Here is an 11,778-nt window from a genome sequence, read left to right as displayed (position 1 = left end):
TCAGTCAAAATGCAAAAATGGAGCTAAAATAACATGTGGTAGATACATATAACTTCATGTCTGATAGTTCAGTTGCTGTAAAATCCACACAGTTTTTAAGTTTTTTTTTTATCTGTCCAGTAAATTCTCCTTATGTGCTCATATAGTCTGTGCAGTGGTGTGTCATGAATGCTGTAGATAACTGAACAACAGAATCACTGCTTCATGCTGTATTACTATGCATTTTCCTATAAGTTTCCTGTCATCTGACATGCCTCCCCAGAGGAACGTTTGAAATAAAGCATATTACATGTCCAAACCTGTAAATGCTGTCCTGTGTTTTAACTCATGTGGCAGACATGGCCCTGTTTGCAGTCTGCGTGCAGAGCTGCCTCCAGAATCACACACTTTTGGACCTGTGAGCAGCACATTCATGAAAAACATGCCTGTTGTGAAAATGTCTTAACACCGTAAAAGATACGAACCATAAAGTCAAGCCTGAATAGATTCCTTCTGTCATTTAATATCTTCCAGAATTATTTCTCATAACATGAGTACCACAGACCACTCTTAAAGGCTCAAATGGCTTTCCCACTGAAACCAAATCTCTAATTTAACTTCCTCGAAACATTAACTCCTGTAAAAGACCCATCAATTATCACACATTGATTTTTCCATTCACATAAATGTCTTTTGGGATAACAGAAAATGATTTTTGTCTGATCAACACGTGACAACACAACAACATGTTGTCAAATCCACCATTGAGAATCTATTGTTTGTTTTTTTCAGTATTTATTATTGTTTTCATTTTGAAAATGACCTGTTAATATCACCCATTTCAGTTAAGAAAATGATGTGTGTCCGAAGGCACAAGTATTGAATGGGAAGAATAAATCAAGTTATTCACAAGTTGTTTTCAGTTGCTTAGCCAAAACATAATAAATTAATCAAAATCACAGATTTCTGCAAAGGTAAGGACAAGCTGGATGTCATCCATCCATGTTAATCTAAATGTAGCAGCTCTGTAAGGAAAAAGACATTTCAAAATGATGGGATATGATGTATATGCTAGATACTGCGCGTAAACAGCTAAAATTCCTTACGCAGAGCATCATCTCTACCCACAAATACATGATTTTAATATTAGAATGTTTTGTCTGTTCAGATAGAGGAAGCATCACTCTTCCCTCTGAGCTACCAAAACAAAGTTTTTACTGTCTCTGTCCGCAGCATTTCCTATGATTTGTATGCTGGGAGAGAGTAGGGGAAGGTGTGGGGATATTGGAAGAGGGAAGTAGGAACATGATACCTGTGTTCATGCTAAATAACGTCTCTGTTAGTCTGCACCTGCCCATTTAAGAGCAACTGACTCCAAGTGCACAGCTCTGGTAGGTCATTTTTATGTTTGTCAGGAAACTGTTTACCAGTCCCGCTTGACTTGCTTCAGTGATGGTAAAATATGAAAAGATGCGGGCATGATAAAAACTAAAGCTAAACTAAATATGCAACATTTAGAGATGTACTAGAGGGAAGGATGATTCTGGGAGAGGAGCTTTGTTAGTGATCTGAGGCTTGTTAAAACTTGTGCATGTGATTTTGTCAACCCCTCAGGAGCCATCATCTCAGTACCAGAGAATCTGATGCCAGAACAAATGCTCTTTGTTCCATGTTTGTGGACTCATGTCACCTAAAAAGAACATGGATAGAGAAGACCAATAAATAAATTAGCTTCAATGCTATCATTGATGTCCAGGATATAATTAAAAGCATTAAATTGGTTAAAATGTTTAATGAAATAAATAAATGGACATAAAAATGGAGAATGGTCCAATCAGTTTTTCAGTTTTTACATTCAATTCAATTTTATTTATATAGCGCCATATCACAACAAAAGTCATCTCAAGGCACTTTTCATATAGAGCAGGTCTAGACCATACTCTTTAAAATAGGTATTTACAGAGAGAGACCCAAGAAATCCAACAAAACATCATATTGTTGATATATAAAAACATGTGACATGCAGGTTTATTGAAGCAATAGGGGAAAATATGTGGGGTCACAGAGGCGCCATATAATGTCAGCAGGAGAAAAGTAAAGAGCACAGTCAGTGTAACATCCAGTGTGCCATAGGAGGTGAATGAGGGCAGCTCTTGTGTAATAGGTTCCTGTGTAGTGTAAACTTTCTGTATTCTGTTTATTGTCAGTCCCTTTTGTTGCACTTACTCTGAAATGCAGTGCAGTCCATGAAACTCTTTCACAATCATGAGTGATGTATTATGTCCTAGCAGCCAGGTGTGTATCTATTTTCCCCACAGCCAGTGCTTGGAGGACGCCAGCTTTCTTTCATCTATGGTTTGTAATCACTGGTTTTAGTACCATGTACAACTCAACATACATTTTACACAAATACTGCTCACATCTGCTGTATAATTTATATTCCACTGCTGTTGCTGCCACACAACTGCATGCAGGTGTGATGCCAGGGCCCCATGGAAGAATGTCAAATTAGGCTCTTCCACAGGCCATTCCAACCTTCAATATATAACACTGTGCAGACATGCATGCAACATACTGCATATAGTGGAATTCATGATTTAATGCAGGACTGATACACTCTATAGGAAATGTGCTAAAGGCCAACTTTAGCGGGGTAAGTGAGTGGGCAAGCGAGAGTGAGGGAGTGACAGTGTGGCTACTGTCAGGGTGGAGTTGTGCTCAGAGCTGGATGAGCAGTATGAACTGTGAATGTAGCTGTACATGTATGTTATGATCCACACAAGGTCTTACTGATCCGGCAGCCATGTTTATCATAGCCTTCTGCAAATCTGATCCCAGTCCACTTTATGAGTTGGTCTGTGCTTGGCCAATTGAGAGTGGAGTGTTTGGCGATGAATAATGGGTGATACCTCTGCCTGACAGTGTGTGGCTAGGACAGAGATTTTTTGTTAACACCAATACAGAAGTGTTTGTTAAACACATGTTAACAATTAAAATGGTATTAAAATACATTTAATGAGCACATAAAAGCATTTAACAAATATACATTCATCTCCTCAGTCAAAATGAATCAGCAATTATGCCTGCATATGTTGGGCCTGGCACCAGGCAGGAACAGAGACAGTTGATTTAGAATTAATTTCTTGCTAAAAGTTTCTACATTGATTAAAAGGCTAAACTACTAAAGAGAAGCAAAATGCAAACATTCTGAATTTTCTGTGAAGGTGCAAAGAAACCAATGCTAAAGGAGAAAAAGTAGCCTATTTCACTATGGACTAAGCTAACAGGTTAATTTTCACCACTCATGGAATACACCCACTTTTCTTTGGGTTATATACTGTTGATCCTTCTTGCCGTTTATAGAATAGGAAAATGACAAAACAAAGTTAAGCGACAACTGTATTTCTGCTGTATTTCATGATAGTCAATATGTAAACAAAGAGTAAATGATTATACCGAGAGGTGACAGAAAGTTGGCTGCTTAGCATCGCTAGCAATGGTGAGAACAAATTGTATTTTCTGTTACAAGGAAACAGATGAGTACAATGTACCAGTGTCTGCTATGTTTTTGAACAGCCTGATGCTTCTTACAGTGTTGCAAAGTGATACTCAAGGGGAGAGAGAAAAATAACTAGATTTAGACCAGCTTTTGTCAGGCTTTAAGCCAGACCTCTGGCTAACTCAACACTTCCATGTACATCACATGCCTGCAGCTTCTTCACAATAAAAGTTTTGTAGCCGTGCCCCCTGGATTCATGCCTACCCTCAGACTTGTGGCAGTGTTTTTGTTTCATTTCCCACTAACCCTGCTAATTGCTGTGTAAATGTGGAAGTGAGTTTCTATGTTCATGCCTGTGAAGGGTTAGATTAGTTCTCACTTTGTCTGTTACTCATTAAACATAACTAAAACACAGCTTTTGTTTTGTTAATCAGAATGTGCCAAAATGCACAAACCACAGACATGTTTTTGCCTCAGTTTCATTGAACGGACTCCATTACAGTTCAGAAAACAGTGACTGTTATGTCTTTTAAAAGCAAAATTAACATACATCTCTGTGCTTGTGGTTATGCCAGTTATCTGTGTCACTGCATTTTATGATCCAAATAAAAAATCAGGTTAATAGAACCTGTAATGCTGACAGTAGAGAGGTTGAAAAACAGAGGTGGTATGCATAGACTCCCCAAGAGGTTGAGGCAAAAACTATACTGCGCACAGGGTTGAAGTTATGTTTAGAGTTATGTTTCATTGTTCCCAAAGGTCACCACAGAGTGGTACAGGCCGACCAGAGGGCATCAGGGCTGACCAGAAGGTCACTTTGCGGGCACTTGGGCTTCTGAAGTGTCCATAATTTGACTTTAGGACAAAAATAAAGCATGGAAGTGTTGTGTTAGGGCACAGGCACATCCTGGTTAACAAAAGAACGCTATGGTATTCAGAGCAAAAGCACCACACACAGAAAGATGAAAAACAAAGCAATGGAAGTCAAACAAATTTGGTGCACACAATGTTGATGAAAAAACAAAGAAACTGACATGAAGACTGGTGGGAGGATGATGTGAGAGTGCTAGGGATTACAAACTAGAGACAATATTGGTTATAACAAACACTATAAATGACATGACAGAATCTTGAAAGATTCAGAAAGGATCCCAGCCAGAAACTATGCTCAAATGTTTTGAGAAACATTTGAGGATCTCCTCAATGAACAGAGCTCTACTCACAATGATCATTAAACCAAAGAAGCTCTGGATAACAGAGAGCCTATTAGACCCGTTAGGCCTTTGCTGACCAGCCACCAATAAGCTGCTGGTCATAGCAGGTGAACTCTGACTGAAACGTTAAAATCCATGGGCGTTATATTGCTTCTGGTTATCATTTGTGGGTAGAATATTGTGTTATTGATTTTTATACTAGCCTGATTTTAAAGGGTGTTTATTGATTATATAAAATCTTAGCAAAAATATAATACTGGCCATTAACAAGTGTAGGTAAAAGAGATCAAAATTAATCTTGTGACTTAAAGGATGCATGTTAGCATTCTGACATTATCCACCACTGGTGCCCAAATGCATCCTCACAGTTCTGCTAGCATGGCTGTAGCCTCTTAGTCTTGTTTTTATATAAATAGTGGTTAGTTGGATTATGGACCCCTTTTTTCTGTTGGTAAACTTTCTGACTTTTTTGTGGGTGGAGCTAGGATGGAGGCAAAACATCTCCCTACACATTTTAGCAAACACTAACGAGCAAGTTTCGTTGGCTATTTTGTTTAGCAATGGCTGAAGAAAATGCAAGTTTATCTGCATATGTACAAACAATCACTCTTCACAATGAGTGTTACTTGAAAAAATTAACATTAACTAGAGAGACCAAACTGGCCAACCCATATATGCTAATGAGCAGACAATCTGACAAGACTACAGGCCAGACATTTACACCTATCTGAAAAAGAAACCAAGCATGTACATTAAAGAGAAACTGAGGGCATATAAATCTTTCTGTGCCTACAACTACGTCCTGAACGGTCATGTACAAAATTGTTGAAGAAGTAACAATGCTCTGGTGCAATATGAGAAGGCCTTATTTACCATAACTGCTATGCCTGTCTGTGTGTCTGTGTGTCCTGTGTGCATGTATCTGTGTATGTGAGTAAAAATGACTCAGACCTTTTACTCCCTCAATTCTGGCACCCAACAACACAGCGAGATAACATTTTTGCTCGGTTATGTGGCCGACTACTCTGAGGTGATCTGCGTTTGCATCCTTTTCCTCTGTTTTGCCTTCAGCTAACATTGTGACAGAATTATGATGTCAGCATTAAAAGGGCCTTTTCAGGAGAAATGGGAAGATAAGAAAGATTTTTTTAATTGTTTTTTTCTGTGAATATGTTTTAATATACTTAGTATAAACAATGTTTTCCAAATAATCAACTTATTGCAGAAACATGCTGTGAAACGTAAAGTAGTATTTTCCTGTATAACAGACTGAGGTTATTTCCTCGTGTGCACCAGTTTGGTATCTTGGTGCACGGTAGACCTTTCCTTTACTGTTGTGTGTCTGCAGTTGTTACTCTGCAGTTTTATGCAAATCAACTGGCCTATTTGATACTGACTGAAAACAACGCACAATCTCATGAAATATTGCAAATCAATTAAAACTCTCTCAATGCAGATAAATTCCTCAAGTCAGTTGTTTTTTTGTTTTTTTTTAAATGAGTCTGGCCAAAGTAACACCTGGACCTCTGCATTTTTAATCATAATACAGACCTGACACTGTGATCACAACTATGATGTTACAGAGACTGTGTGGGTTTTATGAGTGTAACATCAGTACACACCAGGATCACGTTTATGATTACAATATGAAGATGGAGCAGGCAATTATTTTGATTGCGAGCAGTTATTTTCAGTGCAAAAAAGGCAAACCTAGCCTGAACTAAACATTCGAATAATTCAATTTCATACAGCATCACAGTGATATTTAAAGCAACACAATGTAACTTTTGCTGAGCAACAGCGGGAGATGAATGCTGGTTTTTAATGACTTCTGAGTCTTTTTAACTGATCCTACAGTTCGGCATTTCTTTTGAATTTGCTGGGATTGATTTTGGGGGTTTAAACCACTGCCTATCAGTCAGTTACACAGTTCTCGCGGGACATCATACCCACTCACCAAAGTTACAGGTGTAATTCTCCCTATTATGAGTCAGTGTACTGTCAAAATGATTTTGTAAGGTGAAGTGGTCACATAATATTGATTTAAAAGAACCGTTATCTGCTCCCTGCTGTATATTTGAGCCGACCCACTGTTTCCAAGTAAGTGTGCTACAAGTTCCATATGGTGTGTACCCTGCCTCTCGCCCAATGACAGCTGGGATAGGCTCCAGCCCCCCCACGACCCTTAACAGAATAAGCGGTATAGATAATGAATGGATGGATGTGCTACATGTGTGCCTGGCCACGCAAATACCAAGGTGCGCTTGGAAAGAGGTAGGGGGCAGGGCATTGTTTACTGCAGCATGCCTATCATGGACAAGAATGATAACGATGACTCATGGCCATAGTATTGTTAGCATTTTAGAGGTCACTGACACATGGCAATGAAAACAATTACCATGTTACACAGGGACCCTTTTTAATGTCATATTATACCTAAGACGATTGAGGGGTGATTATTTTATAATGTGAATATTGCAGCTTTTGATTTTTAAAGTGTAGGAAGAAAAACAACAAAGGCCAGTGAAAAATGTGTCCACATTATGAATTCTTATACACACAACAACAATCGAATGCAGTAATAGTGAATCATTATTTTTATTGGGCCATTGAGCTGCTGATTAGACCTCTCATGGTTCCCAGGACCACAAAGTCAGTACGTCTGCTGCTTTTTAAAAGAGTCCAGAGTGAAAAATGAGCACTTATCACTTGCAGTGCCCTATGGAGTGAATTGTCAACTTTGCACTTCCTTCAATTTTAAACATGTCACATGAACTTGTTGCCATCTCTCTTCCAGATATAATGCTTTGTTTGTTATGAGCCATAAACCTATCAACATGATACTAACAGACTGCAATGAACCTCTGAAAATCACAAGAGAGGAAGTAGTAGGTCTGACACAGCTACACTTTGTCTATACTCCAGTTCTACAATGTGGAGTCCCAGCTGTCAGTTATGCATCACCCAGTAGACATTAAAAATCCAGTTTCCCAGGGAGGGAGGTTGTTTGTTGCTTTGAGTTCAGACACATTTACGATGTAGATACGACTGTAAATTGCAGCTCTCAGTGAAGAGATGTTTTTATGATAGCTGGATTATTTATTCCTCCAAGACTGGTATGATATTCTCAAGGAAGTTTGCTGTGTATGAATCATAATCAGACAGCTCTGTTTCCCCCCTTCTGTGGCCTTTTAGTTTTAAATTTTTTTCTGGAACAGTCAGGTAAAAAAAAAGCCTGTGAAAATAAGCTTCAGCAGCATTCCTGTAGTATCTCCTGCAGGCCTTGTCTGCTTATACCAATATTGACATAACCAGTGAATGTACAGTCTAACAACTTAGGTATAGGAGTACAATTTAATTATCTCTGTGAAACCATTGCATCTCAGTGTGAAAATTAATCTGGCTAACAAATGAACATATATATGTGTTGAATCTTGTCCATTCAACTGTAGCTGATCCAAATCACCTTCAGAAACAGGAGAGGAATTTGTCACATTGCTCAGAGACACAAAGTATGTTATTTTCGACTCTATAGCCATTACTCACATTTAATAAATTCTTAAGTAAAGGCAGTAGAGTCCATGATATTTCCCCATCTGTTATAGTTTATAATCAGAAATGTATTATGAAGGCTTCGTGATCTTGCAGTACTCCATCAGTCTTAAGAAATTTAAAGCATGTGTTGACCAGGGTCCTTGAACTGAAGTGTGTCTTAGTGTGGCAGGGTAACTTGATGCCGCCAACATTTTCAAGTTGAATTTTGTGCAAAAACACAGACACTGTAGCTGGAACATATCAAGTGTTGGAGTCTGGCTTTCCTGCAAAAAACAGTGCACTAGGAGAAACAGGGCGTGTTTAGGAAGGGAGTTAATCGGTATGTGAATCATGGAGGAATTAGGAACTGCCCAGCTTGTTCGAAAGAACCGGCAAGTTCATACATTCAACAGACAGGCCAACTGGATGACTAGGATGAGCATGTAACACTTTAATTGCGATACTAATTTACATACCCACACAGGTGCATGCATTGCACTGTTTTCTCTTCACAAGAACCTGCAGCCTGTATTCTGATTCAGTTTAAGGTGCACACTAATCTCTTCAGAGATCACAAGACGCAAGACAACTGCTCCCCACACCAAGAAATCTGATCCACAGTAATTATCCACAGTGGTTTTCCAGTCAGGCTGTGACTAACAGTTGCAAGTTGTGGTGTAAATAAGTTTGTATTTGATTTTTTATCATGTCCTATTTTTCCCTTTAAAGATTAATAAGTTGTTTTAGATACTGCATTTGCATTTTTCAAAACAAAACAATGTGTTAATATGGAGTACTTATCATAATTAGTATAGTGTACATTATGTATGTTGCTGGGAACAAAACAATAGGCTAACTTTGTGTGTGTAAAATAATACAATGTAAGTAAGATTTATTGGACAACATACAGTATGTAAAGGATATTGTGCTATTCATTAATACAACAAAGTACAGGTCAATCTTGATGTTGCTGTTACATTTTGTTGACAGTACACATAAGGCCAGGAAAAACATTGAAAATGAGAGAAAAAGTTCTCTTTTCACAGTGTAAGTCAGGGTATGTGGGCTGGCTGTGAAATAAAGATGTACCTTTCCACCGCTTTTTCACTGTAGCATAATTACAGGGTATAAGTTCATGATTAAATTGTTTAAAATCCACAGCTTTCATGACATAGCTCTTGTGACAGACTAATGGCCTGCTTGAACTCTGATCCCTGTGATCAGCAATTCAAAAAGTGAGAAAACACAACCTGATACAAAAATGTGTTGCATAAACACAAGCACTGCAAAGTTGCATAGAATGCCACGAAAATTAAAGTAATTGCTTGTGTTTTGTCTGGTTGATCATTTTCTGTATTTGGTTGTTTTCTGTAGCTTGTTTGTGTTGCATGTCTGTATTTGGTTGTACTCTCCTGCTTTGCAGTTTTTTTTTTCTAAATATTCTGCATGTGTTGTTGAATTGGTGAAGACATTTTCTTTGTTTGTTTTTGTTTTGTGTTTTTGTTTTGTGTATTTGCATGCAGTAATAGTTTGTTTAGTTCTCACTGTGACCGTATTTAATCCTTAAAGCAAATAGAGGGTAAGCTAATAAAAATGCTGATGAGTACATTATCCTCAGGGGAGTGTGTGAGAGGTAAGTGTGTTTAACTCAGGCAGCAACTTCTATTTTTTTCACTTCAACTTCAACAAAAAACAAAACAAACAAACAAAACCATAACATTACAACCAACATTTAGCAGATTTCACAATAAAATGCTTTTCTGCATGTAAGACACCTGTGGGACTCAATTAAGCACATTAAAGTGAGTGTCACTCTCTGCCCATCGCCTCTGGGATATACAAGATCAGGAGCTGTAACTCAAGTGTTACTTGGCACTGTTTTCTACTTAGAATAAAATGTTTCAGATAAAGACAGACTCTGTGTTTTCTGGGCTAAATCACTAAAGCTGCAACTTCATCGGCTCTGCCAGGTTACTTAAAGATCTTCACTAAGATCAATTTAAGAGGGTCTACTGCACGCAAGGCAAAATATGTGTAGTTAGTGTGGCTGGGAATTTGACTGTTTGCTTCTCACCACAGGGAGGGCAATATCATGGCCATTATTTAAAACTATTTTGGAGACTGATGCACTTTGCTGGCTTCAGAGAGTTTATTTCTGTCAGTCTGATATATGAGTATATCTTCTCCACTGAAGCCTGAGGCTCCTACAGAGTACCAACACAGCCCACTGTCACTGATCACATGAATGGAAGGGTGTCATCCCCAGGCCAGGACCACAAGTCAAAAAGCACATGACTACTACAGTGACTTAGAAGCACGCAACAGTGCAGACATATAGCAGACACACCAGAGCAAACACACACACACACACACACACACACACACACACACAGAAGATACAGTAAAATACAAATACAGTTTTATGCAAAAACAAGCCCTCACAAATTAAAAAACAAGCCACACACACAATTGCTTTGAGTAAACATTGTTGTATCCAGGTCAAACCCCCCATGAAGCAACAAGAGGCACAGTGTTCCAGTCCAAAAGCTATAAAATAGAGAGATGGGGAGGGGTGAAGTGAAAAAACATTTAATAAAAAGGAAACAATCATCACTCTGTCCAGAATTTCCAAGATGTCTGTGTGTGTTTTGAAAGGAGGGGGAGGGGTTGGGGGTGATGCAGATGCCATGGCTGTTGTTGCTTTGAAGAAGTTGGGAATCAGCGGTCAGCGACAGTCTGCTTGTTTCATTTGGCTTAGGGGCAGACAAGGGAAAGACTTGGCTTATCAGCATGCTGAAGATTATTTTTCTGTGTATCCAGATAGAAGAAGTCTGGCTAAAAATGTTTCAGTTCAGCACCAACTGAGCATAGTCACTTGCAACTGAGGAAACACTGTAATGTGAGACAGTCTGGGTACATTAATGTTTAAATATACTATGTGACTAGAGTGGTGTAGGCAGCCATGCAACTGAATAGCTGGGTATATTGTATCCTCAACAGTCACCTCTATAGTTTGAGACCAAGTGGTGCTTGTCAAACCTGAACTGTCAAAGACTTTCTTTTCAAATTAATTTCCCTCTCATGGATAATTACCATTATATTGGAATCTACAGTAATATATGAGGAGGCTGTAATGGGCTGAGCTATTTTAGCCTTGTGTAAACTGATTTATATGGTTTCTAAATTATTTGAAGGAGCTATTTATAAGTTTTGCTATTGCCAAATATCCAACATTAGCATTAGCAATTGTATACTTAGTTGTATAGAAGAAGAGACATTGCAAGTGCTGCATCAAACTTCATTCGTTTACTCACCAGGATCTCTTGCTTCTAGTTGTATCACTGACCAGCCCGTCACTTTCCAATAGTGATTCACTGTTGTGTCCAGACTGCCCTGAGGAGGTAGCACTGCTCAGAGGCCATATTATAACCTCTTGTATTGCACAATGATGGCTGAAGCTCTTGGCAAGCGACCATCACCACCACCCGCTTGTGGTAAAAAAAAAAAAAACATATTCAGTGGCAGAGAAAACTTACAAATAGCCCCTTTAAT

The sequence above is a fragment of the Lates calcarifer genome, linkage group LG17 (assembly GCF_001640805.2).
Source record: "Lates calcarifer isolate ASB-BC8 linkage group LG17, TLL_Latcal_v3, whole genome shotgun sequence".
Taxonomy (NCBI): Eukaryota; Metazoa; Chordata; class Actinopteri; family Centropomidae; genus Lates; species Lates calcarifer.
The sequence above is the reverse complement of the archived record's forward strand: the minus strand, read 5'-3'. Positions refer to the sequence as shown.